The sequence below is a fragment of the Quercus lobata genome, chromosome 5 (assembly GCF_001633185.2).
Source record: "Quercus lobata isolate SW786 chromosome 5, ValleyOak3.0 Primary Assembly, whole genome shotgun sequence".
Taxonomy (NCBI): domain Eukaryota; kingdom Viridiplantae; phylum Streptophyta; class Magnoliopsida; order Fagales; family Fagaceae; genus Quercus; species Quercus lobata.
In genome coordinates this window covers 28,568,190-28,590,349 of record NC_044908.1, presented here as the reverse complement: position 1 = coordinate 28,590,349, position 22,160 = coordinate 28,568,190, and positions in this window count along the sequence as shown.

Below are 22,160 nucleotides of genomic sequence, written 5' to 3'. Positions count from 1 at the left end.
CCTTACATGAGCTTAAACACCTAATTGGCAAATTCTTATTATAGATTATAAAATTTATTACCAAAAAAAAAAAAAATGTATAGTAGTACTCATCAATAAAATCAGCCTTCACTATTTTCTAGGACTAACCAAAATACTTCACTCATTTCTCCTTTACTTTCTTCCATTATTCAAATACCTCACATCTCCTGTTATATGCTGACTTTGATCAAAGTATGATGTCAAATTTTTTATCCCTTTTTAGTGAACAATGACTGAAAAAGCTGCTTGTCCTCATTTCTCACACCACATTCAAGCTTACTGTAAAAATCTATATCATGCATAATAGATTAAAAAATCTAAATTGAAATGAAGAATTATGCAACTTTATAGAGAGAAATTGTCTTTTCAAGATAGATTTGAAATATTAGATAATAGACTATCATATTATGATTTAGAACATTTTTAAGGTAAAAAAAAAAAAAAAGCATGGAGTAATGCAATTCAGCTAAAAGTCTGAAACTGTCAAATTGTAAAATGCATGATTTATCTTTTAGTGATAGATTATCAAAAGACCAAAACTTAAAAGCTAATGTACTTCTTCATCTTTTAAGCGTACATAAATTTAGTAAACTAAAAGTGCATGAAATATAGTTTTTTTTTTTTTTTTATCCGTTCTAGCTCAGAGAAAGGTAGGATACCCAAGTGGCTTAGTCATTCCCTTCCATGATGTTGGGCTTTGTGGAGTCTAGTTGTGTTTGATCCAGATGACGACCCAACCCGAAATGATGTTTCATGGTTTTTAATGGGAGGCTTTTTAAGGCTTAGTCCATGGAGCAGAGGCTTGGGTCGATAGGCCCAAGCCGTAGTGCTCATGGACAAACCTCTTGGGGGTCCGGGGGCAACGCTCCCAGGAAAATAGAAACTGAGGGTGCAGGATATAGAAACCTGTGCGTAGGATATAGAAACCGTTGTTTTGGTGATCAGGGTTTTCTTGTGGTATTTTTTGAGAGAAAGAAAAAAAAAATTCTACTGCTGCACTTTGTATTTTTCTCTGATAATAATGAAATCCCTACAACTCCGTGAACGTAGGCAAATTGCCAAACTAGGTAAATACTGTCTTGTGCGTGTGATTATTTTTCTTTGTCATGTGTTTTCTCTTTTTTTTTTTTCCTCGCAGGTTTGGAAATTTCATGTTAATTCCCTACACATGATCCATTGAACTGAGCAAAACCAATAAACTAAAAGTACAATTCTATTTTCCAAGTAAAATAAAAATTAATCCATACAAAAATTTAACTAAAATATATATATATATATATATATATGCGAATGAATGGATGTTAGAATTTTGCATCACCATAGAATTACAATAATGGATGAGAATTTGTGTATAGTCCCTCTTGTCAAGGACTTATGGTATAGCACCTCTCTATCACATAACTATGATCTTGTTTTTATTTTTACTTTATTCATTTTCTAAATTTATAGTCTATAATCTATGCCAAGTGCCTTCCAACTCAATTAGTTGGCATTGTTTTATGTTTTTAAGATATCCAAAGTTCAAATTCCCTTTCTCCTGTTGTAACTATCAAATTATCAAAAACACTAAAAACATTTAACTTTTGATAAACCTCATAATATTGTGCCATATAGACTTCTAAGACCTGCAAATTTACACATAATTATTTTAATATATACTTTTTAATTGATTTTGAATTCTATTCTATATTTAAACAATCCATTAGAATTTTTGCACATTATATCTTCTATAAATGCTAGAATATATAATTTTATAAATAAATAAATTTACAATAAATTCTAATTCCTAGAATATATAGTTCACAAACACAATCATAAAATAAATTGTCATTGAGATCCACTATAATTATCAACTTTTTTACTCAAAAATAAAATAAAATATCAAATTCAATAGTTATGTAAAGTTGTGATTTACAAATATGTATTTTGTTGGCTTTTATTCCGTGCCAAATTTGATTGTAATTATATTCAATTTTTAGTACCCTGTATTTATTGTGGGATTTGATTGTAAGGGTTGAGTGTTAAAGAGAGAAAGTGTGAAGACTCAAGCAATTGAAGCCAGAAGAGTTCTCGCGGGTATCTTGCTACTAAGCATCCCGCGAAGTGAAGCATGTGCCTTGCACATGACTAGAATGCTAAGAGTCAGTACAGATAGAGACAGCTGTGTTTCGCGATAGCTCGCAGGTAAGGCCTTCCCACGAGACATTTGCAAAACATTCTATTCTGCCAGACTGTACTATCTGATATACACTTTCTGTACCCACACTATATATACCCACATTACTCACAAATGATGAGGAGAGTTTCTGAGAGAAAACCCTAGCCTCAAACCTTGAGAGTTAGAGATTATCATACCCATATATCTCTACACATATGCTTGTAGATTTCCTCAACTCCTACCTCTCCATTTCCAAACCATTGAGAGGGTGATAGCCCAAACACTTACCACACCCTTTTAGAGTGTCAAGTGAGATTTTGGTGCTATTGGGAAGCATTGGAAGAAGCCAAGGATGACAGATGCAACATGGAGCTTGTTGCAGGATCCGGAGAGCTAGACAAGACACGATTCCGAGAAGCCTTGTTGGAGTTGGAGCTTGGAGGGCTTAGGTACAGTAGGTAGATTAGGCTTGGAGGGTCTCTTGCTAACCCATGTATCCCAACTGATTGTCTAGTGAATTGATTACTGCTTGAAGGACGGTGAAGAGGTTTTTTGTCGAGTTCTTCAGTTTCCCCTTTGATAACACATCGACGTGTTATCTTGTGTTTGCATCTCTCTTCCCTACTCTTTTACATTCCATTTTACTATTATGTCATCTTGACTATGGATTAGAGTAACTTGTTTGTTTATCTGCTTGCATTTACACTATTCTGCACTTAGAACTAAGTTAGTGTAAAATCTATTGAGCCGTAACTTTAATTTGGGGGTCTAAATAGCTCTCGTATTTTTAACACATTTTTGAGCTTTCAATTGGTATCAGAGTGGGTACACTTGATTTGGTTTCATTACCTAAGTGTGATCCTTAACCCTTGTGTGTTTTGCCATGGATAATGCTTTGTATGCTTTTATGGATGTTGTTGATTGTAACATGCCATGTGTTTGTGAAAATGCCTCTATGAGTGTTTATCCTCGTGATTGTGATGCCATGTTACATGAATCTATGAGTGTTGTTGATAATCCTAACATCAAACTTTTGAAGAAAGATTCTAAGAAGTTTCAAAAGAAGTTGAGCAAGTTATTTTGTGAAAATGATGATTTGATTGCTAAGCTCAATGAATCCAACAAATTGGTTGAGAAATATAAGAATCTTGCTGAAATTTCTTTTGAAAAGCTAAAAGAGTTTGAATGTTTGAATATGGACTTGGATGCTAAACTTGTTTTGTCTAACAAACTTGTTGATGATCTTAAATCTGAAAATGAATCTCTTAAGATGCATGCCAAGTGTTTGATTGTTAAACCTGTTGCTAAAATGGAAGAAAATATATTTTGCAATCATGTTGTGGTACCCGATTGTTTGCCTATTGTGTGTTCTACCTCAAAGGACAAATCAGTGTACATTCCTCCACACAAAAGAAATCAAAAAGTGGAGAGAAAGGCTCTTAAGCCTAAGCCTTTGTTTAGGTCCCATCCTAGGGAATTGAGTGGATCTAAGTTTGTTTCTACTTGCCACCATTGTGGTGTGATTAGTTGCATAAGACCCTAATGCCCTAAGTTAAAGAGAGAACAAACTCAAGTTACTAAATCCCTTCTCAAAAGGCCTAATGGACCTAAAAACATTGTTTGTCACCATTGTGATGCCTTTGGTCATCTAAAACCTCATTGCTCTAAGTTTCAAGCTCTTAAAAGAATTAAAAGAAAAGAGAAACTTGAGCTTCTTAGAAGTTGTGCTAAAAAGGATAAACCGGATTTGAGTGATAATAGCATATTGTTAAAGAAAGTGTTTAATACTCTTAACTCCTTGTCTATGTGCATCTCCGGTTCTCATTCTCCCAACCCTCGTCTCACTTCTCATGAGACATTCATTCCAAACAATCGTTGTGTTTGGATGAGGAAGGGTTCCTATGGTTAAGCTTTTGCTCTTTCAGTCCTTGATCTAATTCTTTCGATCTTTATAGGACCCTTCATGCATTAAATGTCATATCTTCATGCATTTTGTGTATCTTGCATTTATTTGTATGCATTGCTTTTGTTTTGATCGTACTTTTAAGTTTTAGTTTTGAGTGTGTTCAAAAAATTCAAAAACCCATGAAAATTGAAAAATCTTCAAAAAGTTTGATCGCTTGTGTTGTGTATATCACATGTGAGTTTGGCCTATTACCTTCGTACTAATGACGTAGTGCATTTACGAGCTTAGCTTGTTATGTATGCACATATATCTTTGTGCGAGAAATCTTGATATCTATGTGTGATTGTTGTAAATAGATCTTCAAGCTTGTCATGAATGATTGGTCAATAGTCTTGATGGTCTTGATACTTGCATAGACTTGTGCCTATATCTCTTCCCACTTTATTTTTATGTTTTTGCAATAGAGCTCACCAAATGTAAATCTCCAAATGAAAAGAGATAATGAGCTGCAAAAGCCTATCTCACATATAGTATTTGACTTTGACTAGGAAAAAGGAAAGCGACTTTTGTATTAAAATGTATGGTGCTCAAAATGGCAAAGGCTAACTCTACATGTTGAAATATCAAAAATTTCAAGCACTGATCTCAAAAATAGATGTATTATCCAAAAAGGATCAATTGTTATGATTTATGCAGAAGCCAAATGAAAAGCTTCTAAGTTTTGTAATCATTCTCTTGTGGGAGGTCATATATGTTCATTTCTATAATTGAGATAGTCCACTTGATTTCGTACCAGTTGTGTATGACTTGATTGAATTGATCATTGAAACTTCACTCTGGTTTAAGGACTATTCCACATTTGATACTCACCCATAACACACAAGAATTCGATTCAATCAATGCTTATCTCATTTGTGTGATTGTACATGTTCAAATGTGATGTGTATGCTCAAGTACTTGCTGATCAAACCCAAAAAGATTTTTGAGTGTTTTATATGTTTTTTAAAGTGATTTTATACTTTCGGCTTTTAGTTTTTGTTCAAAATGCATTTTTTGTGTTTTTCTTCAAAAAATTGGTTCAGAGGTCTTTTCGCGAGAATCTCGCAACTTAGAGCTTCCCGCGAACTATGCTCAAAGGAAATTAAAAAGTCACATTTTCATACAGAAAGTCTTGCTACTGCCTAGCGAGTATTTCACGACTAAACTCTTATCGCAAAATTTTTTTAGACAAAAACTGAACTTTTTCAAGTTCATGCAGAGGCTATCGCGATTGTATTGCAACTGTTTTGCTACTAAGAGCTTCTCGCGAAAGCTTCGGTATGTCTCGTGACTAATCTCGTGACTTTATAACTCACGAAAAATGTGTGTTTTCAGTTTTATAAGGCAGATGTGACCATTTTTCTTTTTTTTAAAACATTCTCATTTCCCTCGCTAAGCTTCTCTTGAACCCCCTTCAACCCAAAATCATTTTTCACTCAAACCCCATCATTTTCAAGCTAAAATCTCTACAAAATCACTTCAAGGTATGTTTTCCTAAACATTTTCTTTATGTTTGTCTTAGATTATGCTGATTTTAAGTTAGGGTTCAAAAATTGGGGATTTTTCAAAAATGGGTTGGAGTTCTTAGTTTTTGTGAAATTTTTTCAAAATCTTTGATTGGGCTGAGTCCCATTTGATGTTTGTGTATCTGTGTTGGCTCCCTATGGTAGTTTGTGCATGTATTGAGGCAAATTTCATTATGGTCATGCATTTTACATCATCTGTGTACTTTGTTGCATGTTAGGTGTTTGACAAAATGTCCTAGTGACATTTTTGTGTTGAATTGGACTCAAGTGAGTTCCAATGCTTGGATTTTGTCTTGACTGATCATGTTTATCATGTTTTGGTTAGTGTTTGTGTGTTTTACACACTATGTCCATTTTGTGCCTTAATGCTATGCACACACCACATACATCTCATGCTGCATCCCCATGCATCACATGCTGCACACACATGCATCAACATATGCTCAGCACAGACACACACATGCACAGTGACTTACTTCATGCACTTTGCTGTTGTTTACATGGTTCAACTCTTATAGCATGCAGTTTTGTGTTTGTTTGCTCTGTTTACATGTTTATGATGAACAGCTAGACAACATCATGGTTACTCTCCACGAGATTACTACCAAAATATCTGGACTAGCTACCATCATGCACTCCCAACACATTCATTTCGAAACCAAGTTCACATCTCTTCAAACTTAACTGGACCAAATTCAAAGGAAGCTAGAGGAACATGAAGACTAGCTATTCTATGACAAAAAGGGGGAGATGGTGTCGGTGTTAGGGGGAGTGTAGTGATAGGGGGAGTGCAGTGATAGGAGGAAGAGAAGATAATAACTACTATTTGGTTTACTATTTTTACTGCTTTCTGCTTTCATTTAAAGCTTTAGTACTCTGTTTTTAATTTCAGTTTATATTCACTACTTGTGTGTTGGTGTTTACCTTATTGCTTTGTAGCATTTTTTTAGTACTTTTAGATATTGATATTATGTTTTGAGTACTTCACATTTATGCCCTAGTAGGATCTTATTCCTAGATGCATATACTTCATGTATTGTGCATTGGTCGTGTGTTGGACATACAAGTAATCATAAGTGATTGCTCTTTACTTGCATGTCCAGATGAACACTTACTTGCAAAATGTTCATTGTAGTCATTCTTTAATGACTGAACTTGTTTGATCAAGTTTTTGTTTACATGATATCCAATGTTTACAAACTTGATCACACTATACTTGCTCATGTACATACCTTGTATTCAACTTGTCATAAGCTTAATGAAAGTTTTTTTTGTGTGCGAGTGTTTCAGGTTACAAGTATAAACGTGCAAGTGCTTCACAGTTTCTAGATTAGGAGTGAGTAAGTTTTGCCAATGTTCCCAAACTCATGTTTAAGTCTAGAGTCTGTTTTAGGGGTATTGTCATGGAATAGCCAAAGGGGGAGATTGTAAAGTTGTGATTTATACATATGTATTTTGTTGGCTTTTACTTCGTGCCAAATTTGATTGTAATTATATTCAATCTTTTATACCCTGTATTTATTGTGGGATTTGATTGTAAGGGTTGTGTGTTAGAAAGAGAGAGTGTGAAGACTCAAGCAATTGAAGCCAGAATAGTTCTCGCGGGTATCTCGCGACTAAGCATCCCGCTAAGTGAAGCATGTGCCTTGCATATTACTGGAATGCGAAGATTCAGTACAGATGGGGACAGCTGTGTTTCGCAAGTAGCTCGTAGGTAAGGTCTTCCTGCGAGACACCTGCAAAACATTCTATTCTGCCAGAATGTACTATCTGATACACACTTTCTGTACCCACACTATATATACCCACATTACCCACAAATGATGAGGAGAGCTTCTGAGAGAAAACCCTAGCCTCAAACCTTGAGAGTTAGAGATTATCATACCCATATATCTCTACACATATGCTTGGATTTCCTCAACTCCTACCTCTCCATTTCCATACCATTGAGAGGTTGATAGCCCAAACATTTACCACACCCTTTCAGAGTGTCAAGTGAGGTTTTGGTGCTGTTGGGAAGCATTGGAAGAAGCCAAGGATGGCAGATGCAACATGGAGCTTGTTGCGGGATCTGAAAAGTTAGATAAGACACAGTTCCGAGAAGCCTTGTTGGAGTAGAAGCTTGGAGGGCTTATTGGAGGGTCTCTTGCTAACCCATGTATCCCAACTGATTGTCTAGTGGATCGATTACTGCTTGGTGGGCGGCGGAGAGGTTTTTCGCCGAGTTCTTCGGTTTCCCCATCGATAACACATTTGCGTGTTATCTTGTGTTTGCATCTCTCTTCCCTACTCTTTTACATTCCATTTTACTGCTGTGTTGTCTTGATTATGGGTTAGAGTAGCTTGTTTGTTTATTCGCTCACATTTACACTATTCCACACTTAGAACTAAGTTAGTGTAAAATCTATCGAGACATAACTTTAATTTGGGGGTCTAAACAGTTCTTGTGTTTTTAACACATTTTCAAGCTTTCAAGTTAGAATAAAAATATATATCATATTATATAAATTGTTATATGCATTACACAGGTTACCGACTAATATTTATAATATTGAAGGCATTTGAATTATGGTCCACCTCAAATATTTTGCCAAATACGCTTTTGAGATCGCACAATTTTACACTTTATTATAATATTTTTTAATTGAATTTAATTTTTTTTCCTATATAAATCTAAACCCATCATCTAAATCATGGTACATTATATTTTATTTTAATGGTAGAATATATATTGTTGTATATACAAACACAATAATAATAAATGTCTATCAGTAACTGTTAGGTTCTAAGTACTTAGGAACTAATGTATTAGAACTCTAATTTGTATTGTTGGCAAACCATGATTAAAACAGGTTTTTAGTCTTGTTTTAGACTTGCTCAAAGTATGTGTTTTATGTAAAGTTGGAATCAAGCTACTACAGAATTCATTGTGCAATTTAGTCTGGCTCGATCGATTGAGAATTAGACTTGACTGAACGAAATTCGGGCATAATGTTTTTTCTGCAAAATTTCCAACTCAGCCCTAAGCCCATATGACGTGTAGGGTTTTATGTTTTGCCCTAAGTATAAAAGGGAAACCCTAGCCACGTTTTTGAGGTTGCTCTATTTTTTTTTGCTTTATGTTTGAATCTCTTGTGAGATCTGAGAGGTGGTTGCCTTCACATATGCTTAGGATTATCAAGAAGGAGATTTCATTGAGAGCTTGATGATCATTTAGTTATTGCACTAAAGAGCTTAAAGATGCACAAGCAGTGTTTGTACTTACTGGAGAATACAAGAAAAAGCAGTCCGTGATCTCGGAGCTTGCACGTGGTCGTATCAGTAAGTTTTCTACATGAGGTAGCAATAGTATGTTAGTGGTCTAAGTCGCTATTGTAAAACTTTGATTCTTTCATAGTGGATTCAGTTTACCTTGAGGATAACTAGGTTAAATCCTCCCCAGGTTTTAACCGGTTTGGTTTCCTAGGTCATCATATCTTTGTGTTCTTTATTTTCCGCACTTTACATTGATATGATATATGATTATGTTAACCTATATCTAAAATTTTGGACTAAGGAATCACTTGGCTAATTAACTAGGTTAATCCAATTGTGTTTTTAAGGAGTCTAAAAATGTACAGTAACTATCTTGATTATCAAAATTTCATAGTTAGACTAAAAAAGTGAAAAAATATATATTATACTTAAATTTTTTCATGCATCACACGAGTTAAATCAGTATAAGGCATATCTATAACGGTTTAAAAATTGACATACCTATAATGGCCATCTTCACAGGAGATTTTGGCTTCACTAGAGATTCTGGCTTGTTGCAATGGTAGCTACCTTGTATATTCACACAATCTGACTTGTTGGGACATTGATTGAGTGTCTTTCTTTCGCATTCATTTATATTTGATTGAAATATATAAGAAATCAAATTACAAATTAGAATCAGCAGCCAACAGATACTTTACAACTAATGCCACTGCCTCAATTGAATTTGATTTTTTTTTTCTTATTTAATTTTTGGGTGAATTTCTTTTATGTATTTTTTTTATTAACATAATAATTTTTATCACACTATAGTGATTACACTATTATCTCTTCTATGTTTTCGAAATTCATTCAAAAAAGAAGAAAAAAAATGTCTCTTATTTAATCAATATATGTTAAGATTCAAAACCTATAAAAAGTAAATGGTACGTGAACAAAAGGCAAAATAAAAGTAAAAAGAGAAAGAAAGAACATTATTATTACTTTCAAAAGCAATATTAAAAATAAAAAAAAATTAATATGACATTAAATTCTTTATTTTGTAATTTATTCTTCTTCATAAAAATTTGTGTAATAAGAAATCAAATTTGGAATAATTAACTAATAACATCGTTTACGCAAGACGTATTTGGTGTTTAATCTAACTATTAAGAATATCTGAGTCATTAGTGGAACTTTAACAGCTTATTCATTCAAAATATCCTTAACTGATTATATATATATATAATGAATATACAAATGTTTTATGAGTTTTCTTTCAAAAAATATCATTTAACCACTGCGCACCATTACCTGTGATGATTATTTCATAAGTATAAAGGTTTTTGTGGGCTATGGGGGGACAAGAGCCAAGGTTCAAGTCTCTAGAAGGAAGATTTACACAGATATATACTTAGATTAAGTGAGAGTAGAATTTCTACCTTATAATATATATATATATATATATATCATTTAATATACAGAATTTAACTCTCCCTAAAGCCAAATCCTAGCTTAGCCATTGTTTGTATTGATGTTTCCACTTATTTCATAGTCAAATTCTGTTAATAGTGAAAATAGCTCATAAAGAAATCACAAGTGAGGTAAATGTTTTATAAAGTAAACTATAAGAAAGGTTAGTGTCACAAAATAAAAGTGGTATGTGTAATTTACCATAATAGTAATTATTTAATATGTCAACTACTTGAACGGTCCTCTAGTATGCCAAAAAATAATAATAATAATAATAATAATAATAATAATAATAAATAAATAAATAAAGTATTACTGTTTACTCAAAAAAAAAAAAAAATAGGGATGCTCATCCCACATTGGTTGTGTGTGTCTAGTTTCTACTGTTTATAACCCTAGTCTATAACTACAAAGGTAGGCTCTTTTGTAGTTGTACTCTGGTTATGTAATGTATTATAAACTCGGTTTAAAACACTAATATTACTATTTTCGTGTATGTTCTATTAAGTATTAATGGTTACTAAAAAAAAAAGTAAAAGGTAAATTAGAAAATTATTTTATTGGCCTTTATTTTCTTTTAAAAAATATCATTTTGGGACATCCTAGAATTGAATAGAGAACCTTTTTTTTTTTTTGCTGAGAATATAGAGAACTAACAATTTAAAAAGGAGAATATATATATATATATATGTGTGTGTGTTATTTAAAATCACGTATCATTCTTGAATATAATTTTATATAAAGTGATACTATGTATATTTTTAGATTTTTTTTTTAAAAAATAAACTTTTATCATGAAATGGATCTTTCTATTTTAAAGATCGATCATATATCTTGGACGTCATCTTAGCCTCCATTCATTTTTAGATTTTTTATTTCTTTTTGTTCTACTTTACTAATTGTCCGTTTGGATTGAAGAGAAATAGAGTCGAGTTGGCTAAAGTTTGATCAAAATTAGTTTCTTTTCAATCAATACTATTCTACTTCCCTTTACTCCCCTTTCTCCCCCTCAATTCAAACGGCCCCGAATCTTTATGACATTATCATCAAACATAATTGCATTTAGTATATTTATTTGTTTTTGTAACAATTTCAACATATCATACCAAAGGTTATTTTTCATAAGAATATGTTCTATCAAAATTTATTTATTTAATTTATCCAGATTCATACTAGCAATAGTCTTACCAAATGCAATCTTAATCAAAATTAATAGTGTCCCGTTTAAAAGATGAGAAAAAAAAAATTAAAGACACATGTTATATTATAATATATTAAATATATACACGATGCCCCAACCACGCGTGCACATACTACGTACTTACATAGTACGTAGACCATATCCATGCCCATTACTATTTTTTTTTTTTTTTTTCCCTTGAAAAGGCTATGACAGACTATTAATCTTTCTATTATATTATGTTTAACGTTTAGCAAAAAAAAAAAAAAAAAAATCTATCTATTATATATATATCTATTAAAATTTGAATTCTTACAATTGGATACATGCAATGATGACATATGTTTCTTTCTCACATCATTTCTTCTTAAAGCTAAAGATTCACAAGGGAAATATGACTTAAAAGACTATTTATCTACATGTTAAGATATGAACATATGTTCATATTCTAACGTGTCTCATGCATCAATGCATTGAACACAAGCTTTATATATATATATATATATATATATAAACAGATGATGAATACAATAATGACACATGAATGTCCTTTTGTGAAAGCATACGATAATGATAGATGTCAAAACTCTTTCCATTGCCGTATTTATATAAACAGATGATGAATACAATAATGACACATGAATGTCCTTTTGTGTAAGCATACAATAATGATAGATGTCAAAACTCTTTCCATTGCCGTTTGAATCTCCTAATATGCTATTATTATTTATTTCCTACTATAATATGAAATAATAATGGCAATTTAATCTCCTAAACATTTCATAGTATGGGTCATGGGCGGATACCCATTCTCAAATTATTATGACTCTAGGGGTGTCAATGTTTGACCCAACCCGTGAACACGACACGAACCCAACACGAGTTTTTTTGGATTAGGGTTAGGGCTTAATGGGTTTGGGTCATAATCGGGTCAACCCGAAAGCGACACAATAAGAAACGTGTCATAAGCGGGTCAACCCGTGTAACCCGCAATAGACACGTTTGACACGCCAATTTTTTTTTTGTCAACCCGAAATGACCCACTTAACACAACCCGTTTAACTCGTATAACAAATAAATAATTATTTTATTTTTGATTTGTCAAATACTTTTTATATCCAACATATATTTTAAATTTAAAAAGCAAAGTGAGTAATTACAAAAATTTACAAGGGATATAATTAGAAATTGAAACTTTCAGATCCTAGAATTACTAATACCTTTTTTTTTTTGGCATAGAACTTGCACAAATAAAATTGGATGAGCTTGTGGAAGATGTTATGAATTTTGACATCAACAAAGAATCTATGGATGATAATCGTGGTCATAGTCAGGATTAGTCTACTGTTTGTTCAAATTCTTTCAGTATTGATACTTAGCATCTGGCGAGTTCTAAGGATATTATATTTTTGTTGAACTATATTATTTTATTTTTGTTAAACTTTGTTATTTTGAATTTGGGTTGAAGTGTATGCACTTCTTTTAGAGTGTAAAGAACTTATTTCTAGATGAATGTTATATTTTTGTTGAACTATATTATTTTGAATGTGGGTTGAAGACTTGAGGTGTATGCACTGCTTTTTGGGATGTAAAAGAAAAAATTTCTAGATGGATGTTATATTTAATATTATGCAGGTTGAAATGGGTTGTGCTACATTCGTGTCAACCCAACACGACTCGATTATTAAGCGTGCAAATGAGTTGGGTCAGGTCAACCTACTTTATTAACAGGTCGGGTTAGGGTTGAAGGATCATGACACGATTATTAAATGGGTTGGGTTAGGGTTGAGTCATTTAGTCGAATACCCCTATCTCGACATGACACGAACCTGACACGCTAACCCGAATTGACACCCCTATATGACTCTACTAAAAAATTTAAATTATTATGATTTGCAAATATGTCCATGAATCCAAATGTATGGTTCTAATGATTTTTTTTTTTTGCTAGAAAGGATAATAATGCATTAAACAGAAGAAGAACTACATGGCACGCTTATAAAAAAAACTTTTAAAAAATAAATAAATTCATTTTCTTTGTTTGTATTTAATAAAAATTTAAATTCTAGGATTATTAAAATTTGTCTTAGGTACTTTTGCACAAATTTTATCTTTGTAACTAAGTTTCTATTGCTTAGTGCCATATGTGATTTTTTTTCTTTTCTTTTCTTTTTAAAGCCTTCATGTGTGACTTTCAAGAAGCCAATATTTTTTTCTACATTGCCTATATGATTTAGAAATTCATAAAATACAACCAAATACCAATAGTTCATATGAGTTAATTCTTAAAGAAATAAAGAAGTACAATCCACTTGCAGCCAAAGAAGAACAAATGCGATATTGTTCAATTAATAATTGGAGAGAAAATTAAAACACCACACAAAATTTTAAAAAATATAATTAACAATGAAGTATGTCATGTGACAACATTCCAAGAGTTATATGTAACTGATCGTGACTGACAAGAGGGAATATAAAAAAGAGTTGTTCAAATTTTCAAGCTATGAGATGAGACCTAATATATAAAACATATTAACTTCCGTTTGTTATATGAATTATACCTTTATTGTTCAATGAGTTTAATTTTTGTGTAAATATATATTTCATCAATTTTAAAAAAATACTAATACATTTTCGTGATATTATTTCATTTTCAGTTATAAAAATCTATTAAATATAATAGAAAATCTAAATTGGGTTTGAAAAATATGTTTGCTAAGTCACTACAAAAAAGATTGCTATGCGACGAAACTTTTTCGACAACTACAAAAAGCCGTCAAAAAAACTAGCTTTTTCGATGGCAAGTCTCTTTCGTCGACAATTACGTGTCAAATATTAAAACATCTGTGACGGCAAAATAAGTCTATTGAAAATGCCTATTATTTTTGTCGAAAATATGATTTTTTTTGGAGGGAAGTGTTCCTGCCTTACTTTTTGCGATGAAATAAAAATATTCGTCGCTAATAAAGTATTATTTATGACGACTGAAGAAAATCCGTCGGAACTATTAACACTTGTGACGGCTTTCATGCGACGAAAATACCAAGATTTTTATTTTATTTTATTTTATGGTGTTAGTATTTGTGACAAACATTCTTCCATCATAAATATAAAAGAGTATATTAGCGATAGACATAAAGCCATCGAAAATGGTAAAATATTTTGGAGGGAAAATCCCCCCCTTAGTTTTCACATTTGTGATGACATTTATCCATCACAATTATTATTTTTTATTTTTCTAATTGAGTTTGTATTTGCGACAAACATGTTGACCGTCGTAAATAGTTAATTTGTTTTAAAAGAAAGAATGCATTAGTGATGGACTTGAATCCCTCACAATAAATAAGATTTGCGATGTACCTAAGCCATCAACAATGATAATTTTTTTCAAAGGGGGAATTCATGCCCTTATTTTTCATGTGTTTAATGGTTTTTTTTTTTTTCCATCACTATATATTGCATTTGTTATTTGCGACAAACATGTTGGTTGTCGTTAACAGTTAAAAATTTCTTAAGAAAAGAAAGTACTAGTGATGGTAAGGTAAATCCGTCACAATAAAGGTGATTTCCAACATACATATGGCCATAAAAAATTGTTATTTTCTTTGAATGGTGAATTTTCCTCAATTTTAATTTTAAAAGCTGCTCAAAAACATCTTTCAAGACCCTCCAAGTACTGAAGGGCTATTTTGGTCATTTTAGAGGTAAAAGGTATTTTGATCATCTTAAAGGTTTGAGGGGCACTTTGGTCATTTTGTAGGTTTTGGTTGTGTTTTGGTTATTTTAGAAGTTTATGGGTATTTCGGTCATCTCCTAGCTTTGATGGCGTATTTCAGCCATTTTGGATGGTCGGATTGTGTCAATATGATTAATCAAAGTTTCCCATTAGATGGGTACAACAATATGTGTCCATCATGCAACCAAATAGAGATCCAAAATTTGACCATTGGATTGGAAGAATGTGGTGAAATATTTGTGTTTGTAAATTTCAGTGACAATCAAACAGTCAAATTGTGAGAACAGAGTAGTCAAATCTTGCAAAAATTCATCAAAGACTATTAAACTTGTTCAATCTTTGGTCAAACTTCAAAGTTGGTTCCAGGACCACTAGATTTGATCAAATTAGGTTGATCAAGGAGGTTTTAATTGGGTTTTGGGTATTAGTCAGTGTTTTAAGGTTTTCTTGATTTTCATGTTTTTATCAATTTCAAGTTTTAAAATAGCAAAACAAGGTAGTCAAAAGTCACATACAAATCCATTATGGTCATTTTGTAGATTTTGGGTTGTGTTTTTTAGATCATTTTCTCAATTCTTAGTAATGTTTATAGAGTATATTACTATCTTGAAAGAGTATTGAATATTTTTAGTGATTGAAGTTTCATATTATGTGGATACAACAACACGCTTCCATCTTATGCCATAATCCAATTTAAAATTTGACCATTGGATTGAAAGAGTGTGATAAAATATTTGTTTTGATGAACTTTGAGCTCAATCAAATGGTTGGATTGTGAGAACGTGACCAATCAAAATTTCTTGATGGGTTGGTACAATGACACATGTCCATAATGTTCTAATAATAAATCCAAAATCTAACCGTTGGATTGGAAGAATGTAGTGATATATTGGTGTTTGTAAAGTATGAAAAAAATCAAACGGTCAAATTGTGAAAAATGAGTGGTCAAAGTTTGCAAAACTTTGTCAAAATTAGTCAATATATGGTCAAACATGGTCAACATTGAAGTTGGGTCTATGACCCATTGGAAAACTGAAAAATTGTGGGTACATAGTAAGTAATCCCTTCACTGCATCCACGTCTTCATTTCTTAAATCATCCACAAGTCACATTCACATTCAAGCTTTGGCCGATGTGAAGAATGTCTCTCATCTCTTTTTCCTATTTTAAATTGAGATATTGAATAAATAAACAATCTATCTTCTTTTATCAAAAAAGAAAACTTGATGTAAAAAAAAAAAAAAATTGCAAGAAGTGAAATTTCATAGTGTTTCTATCTTTTATTAATAATAATAATAATAAATAAAAAGTGATATTTCAAAATGACAACAACAACAAAAAAAAAGTGGCATGGTTGTCATAAATGAAATACATAGTTTTGTTATAAAAATAAATAAATAAAGTTACATTGATTTAAAACAAACCTAGCCATGCCTTCTTCTTCTTCTTCTTATTATTATTATTATAAAAAAGAAAACCCCACAATATCTTTTTAATCTTTTGGTAATAAAAAATAAAAAATAAAAAAGAGGAAAAGACAAAACCCTAGCTCCCTAGCACAATCCCTCTCCCTTTCACTAAAAAACAAGCGCCCCCACCTTTTTTTTTTTTCAATCCCCCGTCCTTCCTTGCCCCTTCGCTAAATTAACATTGCCCCTTCGCTAAATTAACACGCCAATTTCACTATTCACTAAAAAAATAGCGTCCCCACTCACTAAATTAACACACCTATTTCACTAAAAAAAAAAAAAAAAAAAAAAAAAAAAAAAAAAAACTCTTATCTCCATCTACTGTTCATTCTCTCTCTTTCTCCCAATCATAATCAAACCCAAAAGGTTGTTCTTCTTAGATCCTTATCTTTTGATTTTTTATTTTTTATTTTTTATTTTTTTTGTTAATGTATTGTGGTTTAGTAAATTTATTTGCTTATTTATTTTCATTTATCTAAATTTTGGGTTTGGTTTAGATATACCTCTTTCATAATATATCATCCAGTATTGTAGGCAAAGTTCTTGATAGTTTGGTACTAGCCCATAGTGTAATGTTTGTGTGTATTGGTGGCCTCAACCAATCTGTTGATTCACGGGAAGCATTTTTCCCTTGATAATAGTGCTTTGTTCAATTTGTGTTTTAGCCTTTTAGAGTTTGCCTATTCTTTGCTAGTAAAGTTCCAAGTAAAGACAAAAGTAGGTTATAATTATATAATAGGATTGGTGATTATATTATTCTTTTATTATTTATATTCAATATATATTGATAGATCATATTAGACTAAAGAATACATGTAGTTCAGACACACACACGTGTATATATAACAATCTCTAAAGTTATATTATTTTATTTATATTTATATTAAAAATGAAAAATACCAAAGTTCTAAACTTTTTTTTCCAATATTTTCTATAAACTTATGATATGATAAGTGGCTATTGAAGGGAACAATCAGTCAATTGAAAGAGGTGATAGCTTTTATTATAAAAAAAAATGTTTTGAAATCGATGGGCTTTAATTATATGCAAGCAACTACTACACATAAATATTTTCTCAGTATACTCAACATTAAATTTTTTTTTGCTATTTTAATCAACATTATAATTTTCAATTAATTGCTATTGTTGGTACATATGTGATTTCATGTGACTTGTTGTGGTGATGGATATATTGTTAAGGGTGATGGAGATGTACTATTAATATGGTTATTGGTGGCAGATGGATTCTTTTAAGTTCTCATGAACTGGAACACTACAATGTTCTTATATATTTATTCAGATTAATTTAAAATATTGCAGACCAATGCTAGTGGAGGAGATCACAATGTAAATAATGACACAAGATGACTATGAGGAGGAAGATGACTCTTAGATGGAGGACGACATTGACTCAAATGATAACTGATCTTCCAATATTTATGCTTTCAAGTTTAGTAAAGGATATAATATAGCTTTCGTGTATTATTGAACAACATGCTATTTTGTAGACCTTTTAATATTTTCATTTTTAATGCACTTATTAGTTTTGAACAATTATGGATTTGTGTTTGTTATTTGAATGGAGAAACTTTTATGAACAATTATGAATTTGTGTTTGTAATTTATATATTAATTATTCCATATACAAAAATATTTGATATTATCAAATAAAATAAAAATATCATAAATTTTTTTTCGACGGAGCTATTTTTTGCAAATAATGTATGAGTGACGAGATAAATGGTTTTTAATAACGGCTAAAGTTCGTAAAAAAAAAAAAAGTAATTCGTTGCATTGATTTTATATTTTCGATGAAAAACTAGGGATTTATGATGACTTTTAGTCGTCGAAAAAATACAATAACGACGGTCATTGTTCATCGCAAAAGGTATTTGGTCGACCAACTTCCTCGTTTGAAGTTCTAATTTTGACGACAAGGCAAGTATTTATGATGACTTGTTGTCGAAAAAAATACATTAACGACAGCCTTAGTACATCGCAAACTCTATTTGGTCGTCCAACTTCCTTGTATGAAGTTGAATTTACAATGGCAATAATTAAGTACTTACGATGGAGTTTTGCTGTCGAAAATAAGTGATAGCGACGGCCTTGTCAGCAATGTAGTATTACCGACGAGGCTTTTGCCAACAGACGTCGATGGCTTTTTGCCGTCAGTAATACGAATTTGTGATGGTTTTTTGTGCTTTTGTGACAAACTTTGACCATCGCAAATAAGCTTATTTTTTGTAGTGAGTACTTTTCAAAGGAGCATGAAATGAAATTTCATTTCATTCGTATATTTACAAATAAATAAAATAAAATAAAATGAGTGAATTAAAGTTATGAAAACTAGACGAATATGCTAGAAAATGAAAGCTTGTTGGTAACTGTAGTTTACCTTGACACCCCATGGAAAGATAAGAATTTCCTTGGTATCCTTTAAGGCAATAATAATATTGGGCCCCATAAAGTGTAGGATACCCTTCTGAGTTCCGTCTTCTCAGCTCGTTTGGATCCACGGTAATAAAGTCATATGCTGTCCACTCCAGTACCACAGGAACATATTCCAAAAACTGCACATTGTAAGTGATATCTTCTGAACTCAACCATTTATCATTTGCAAGGAAGGCATATTTTCATTCTTCACTGGCTTTATTTTCTTCGTTTATGCTTCTGAAATTTGCATTAAGTACTTGAATCCCAGAAGGGATTGTGGTAATGCAGCAGTTGAAGCCTGAGCAATGCTTAAGTTTGATGTCCTCTATCATGCTTTTATCAACGCAATTCGATTTGCATCCAACCACCACCATAGGATCGATGCCGGTCATTATGGCCAAGTTGTCGCAACCAACTGAAATGAATCTATCCCGATAAGATGAGAAGAAAAAAGGACTACCTGAGATATTCACACCACCAATATGGTTGGAACTCCTATTCTTACAGTTGGAAGAAATAATTGGCATATTGACTCGAACGAGTCCCGGATCATTCCAAAAATAATTATCATTAAACGGATCAGTAATATTGATTTCCAGGACCTCCAAGCCAATTTTGGGTAGGAATGCTTTAGGAGAACCACTAGTTTCATTGCAAACAATTTTGAACCAGTCATTCAAGTAACAACCGATAGTCTTTCCAAACGGGTATGGAATGTAAATATTGCCACAGCTATCAGAACAATTGGGTTTTGCTATAGGTGCTGGAGCTTCTGCTAACTCATAGGTCAGTAGAAGAAAGAAAGTAATTCGCATTACCACTTGCACAGCCATTTTTGGGTGTCTATAGTTCAACAAAGCAAAGCTCCTAGCCTTCATATATAAACCAATATATGTACGTAGCCTTAATTGCAAGAAAAGTATGTGTATCTAGAACCTCGATAGACATGAGTCCAAATTAATCTTCTGTCCCACTTTTCCTGCTCCACTCTATACTCCACCAATAAAAACTTGCTACATGTTCACCTAATTAATTAAATACTACTATTAATTAATAACGATAGTATTAATAAGACAATAATGATAGTATTTAATTAATTAGGTGAACATGTGACAAGTTTTTACTGATGGAGTATAGAGTGGAACAAAAGATTTGGACTCAACATTAAGTGGACCCAAATTCAAGGCATAATAATCTTCCAACTTGCATGACTTTTTTATATGTGGGTGGAATTGAATGAGTTATATAAATGCCCATGAAATGGACATTAATTTTTCTAGGCCGAAAATATTTTTTTAGTTTTTACATTTTGGATAACAACTAATTTAGTCTATATTATTTTTAACTTAAAATCAATTTAGTATTTATAGTTAACTCACCAATAAAAAATGTCTATGTGGCACACGGCATGCCCTAGCATACTTGAAGTTTACACAGCTAATAAAATAACAATAAAAAATATTACGTCAACATTTAAATTGATAAGTTTCAATAGGAATGACTTCCACTTAGAAATTGTCAGCCTCATAATCTGGGTTTTGTGCAAAAATATTTGGTTGGATTTACCGCATCAAAGCCACTAGATTTGATCCAACACAAAGACACCAACCCGATTGAGAAACCCTCACCACTAGATTTGTTCTCCCTCTTTTTCTTTTTTCTTTTTTTCTTTTTTCCTCGTTTGGTTACGTACCAAGAAAGTCTTGCTTTCTGGGAAAATTTGCTAGAATTTTTTTTCTTCCAAAATTTCAATTTCTTTTTTGCTATTTCTAATTTGGATGTTTATCAATTATACAGAAGTGAGACATTGTAGAATGTATCTATAAATTCAAAGATAGAAAAATCAAGAAAGTGGTTTTTTGTTGTGTTTGGTTGCCAAGAAAGTGCAAGAAAAGAAAAACAAATATTTCTACATTTTTTTTCTTTAAAATTGAAAAAAACAACTATTATTATTATTATTCAATTTAAATGCTGATGTGGCATTTTTATTATTATTTTATTAACATCAACTTCAAGTATGCCAGGTGTGCATGCCATGTGCCACATAAACATTTTTGTTAGATGTGTTGGAGTATTTATATATAGAAAATAAAAAAGGAGAGAAATTTTATAATTTCCCATCAATTTTGTCCCTCCCCAAAATTGAGCAAAAAACCATTTCAACCTAAATGGTGGGCTCGAGGAGAAAATTACTGACCCTTACCATTTCACTCCCCCACCCCCCCCCCTCTTTCCCTCCCTACCAAGCATATTTTCACCCCTATTTTCTCTTTCTCCCCAGTTAAATGGGCCCTAAGTGGAAAGAAATTCATTGCATAAGAACCACATAATAATCTTCCAACTTGCATTAAGTTATTGCAATTGGTGGAATTTTCATGAGATACAACTACCATGAAACAGACATTAATTCCCCTAATTTAACAAACCATATTATTCAACTTGATGTTTTCTCTTCTCCCCGATTAAATGGACCCTAAGTGGAAAGAAATTCATTGCATAAGAACCGCATAATAATCTTCCAACTTGCATTAAGTTATTGCAATTGGTGGAATTTTCATGAGATACAACTCCCATGAAATAGACATTAATTTCCCTAATTCAACAAACCATATTATTCAACTTGATGTTATTTCTTCTCCCCAATTAAATGGCCCTAAGTGGAAAGAAATTCATTGCATAAGAACCACATAATAATCTTCCAACTTGCATGAAGTTATTGCAGTTGATGGAATTTTCATGAGATATAACTCCCATGAAACAGACATTAATTTCCCTAATTCAACAAACCATATTATTCAACTTGATGTTTTCTTTTCTCCCCAATTAAATGGCCTTAAGTGGAAAGAAATTCATTGCATAAGAACCACATAATAATCTTCCAACTTGCATTAAGTTATTGCAGTTGGTAGAATTTTCATGAGATATAACTCCTATGAAACAGACATTAATTTCCCTAATTCAACAAACCATATTATTCAACTC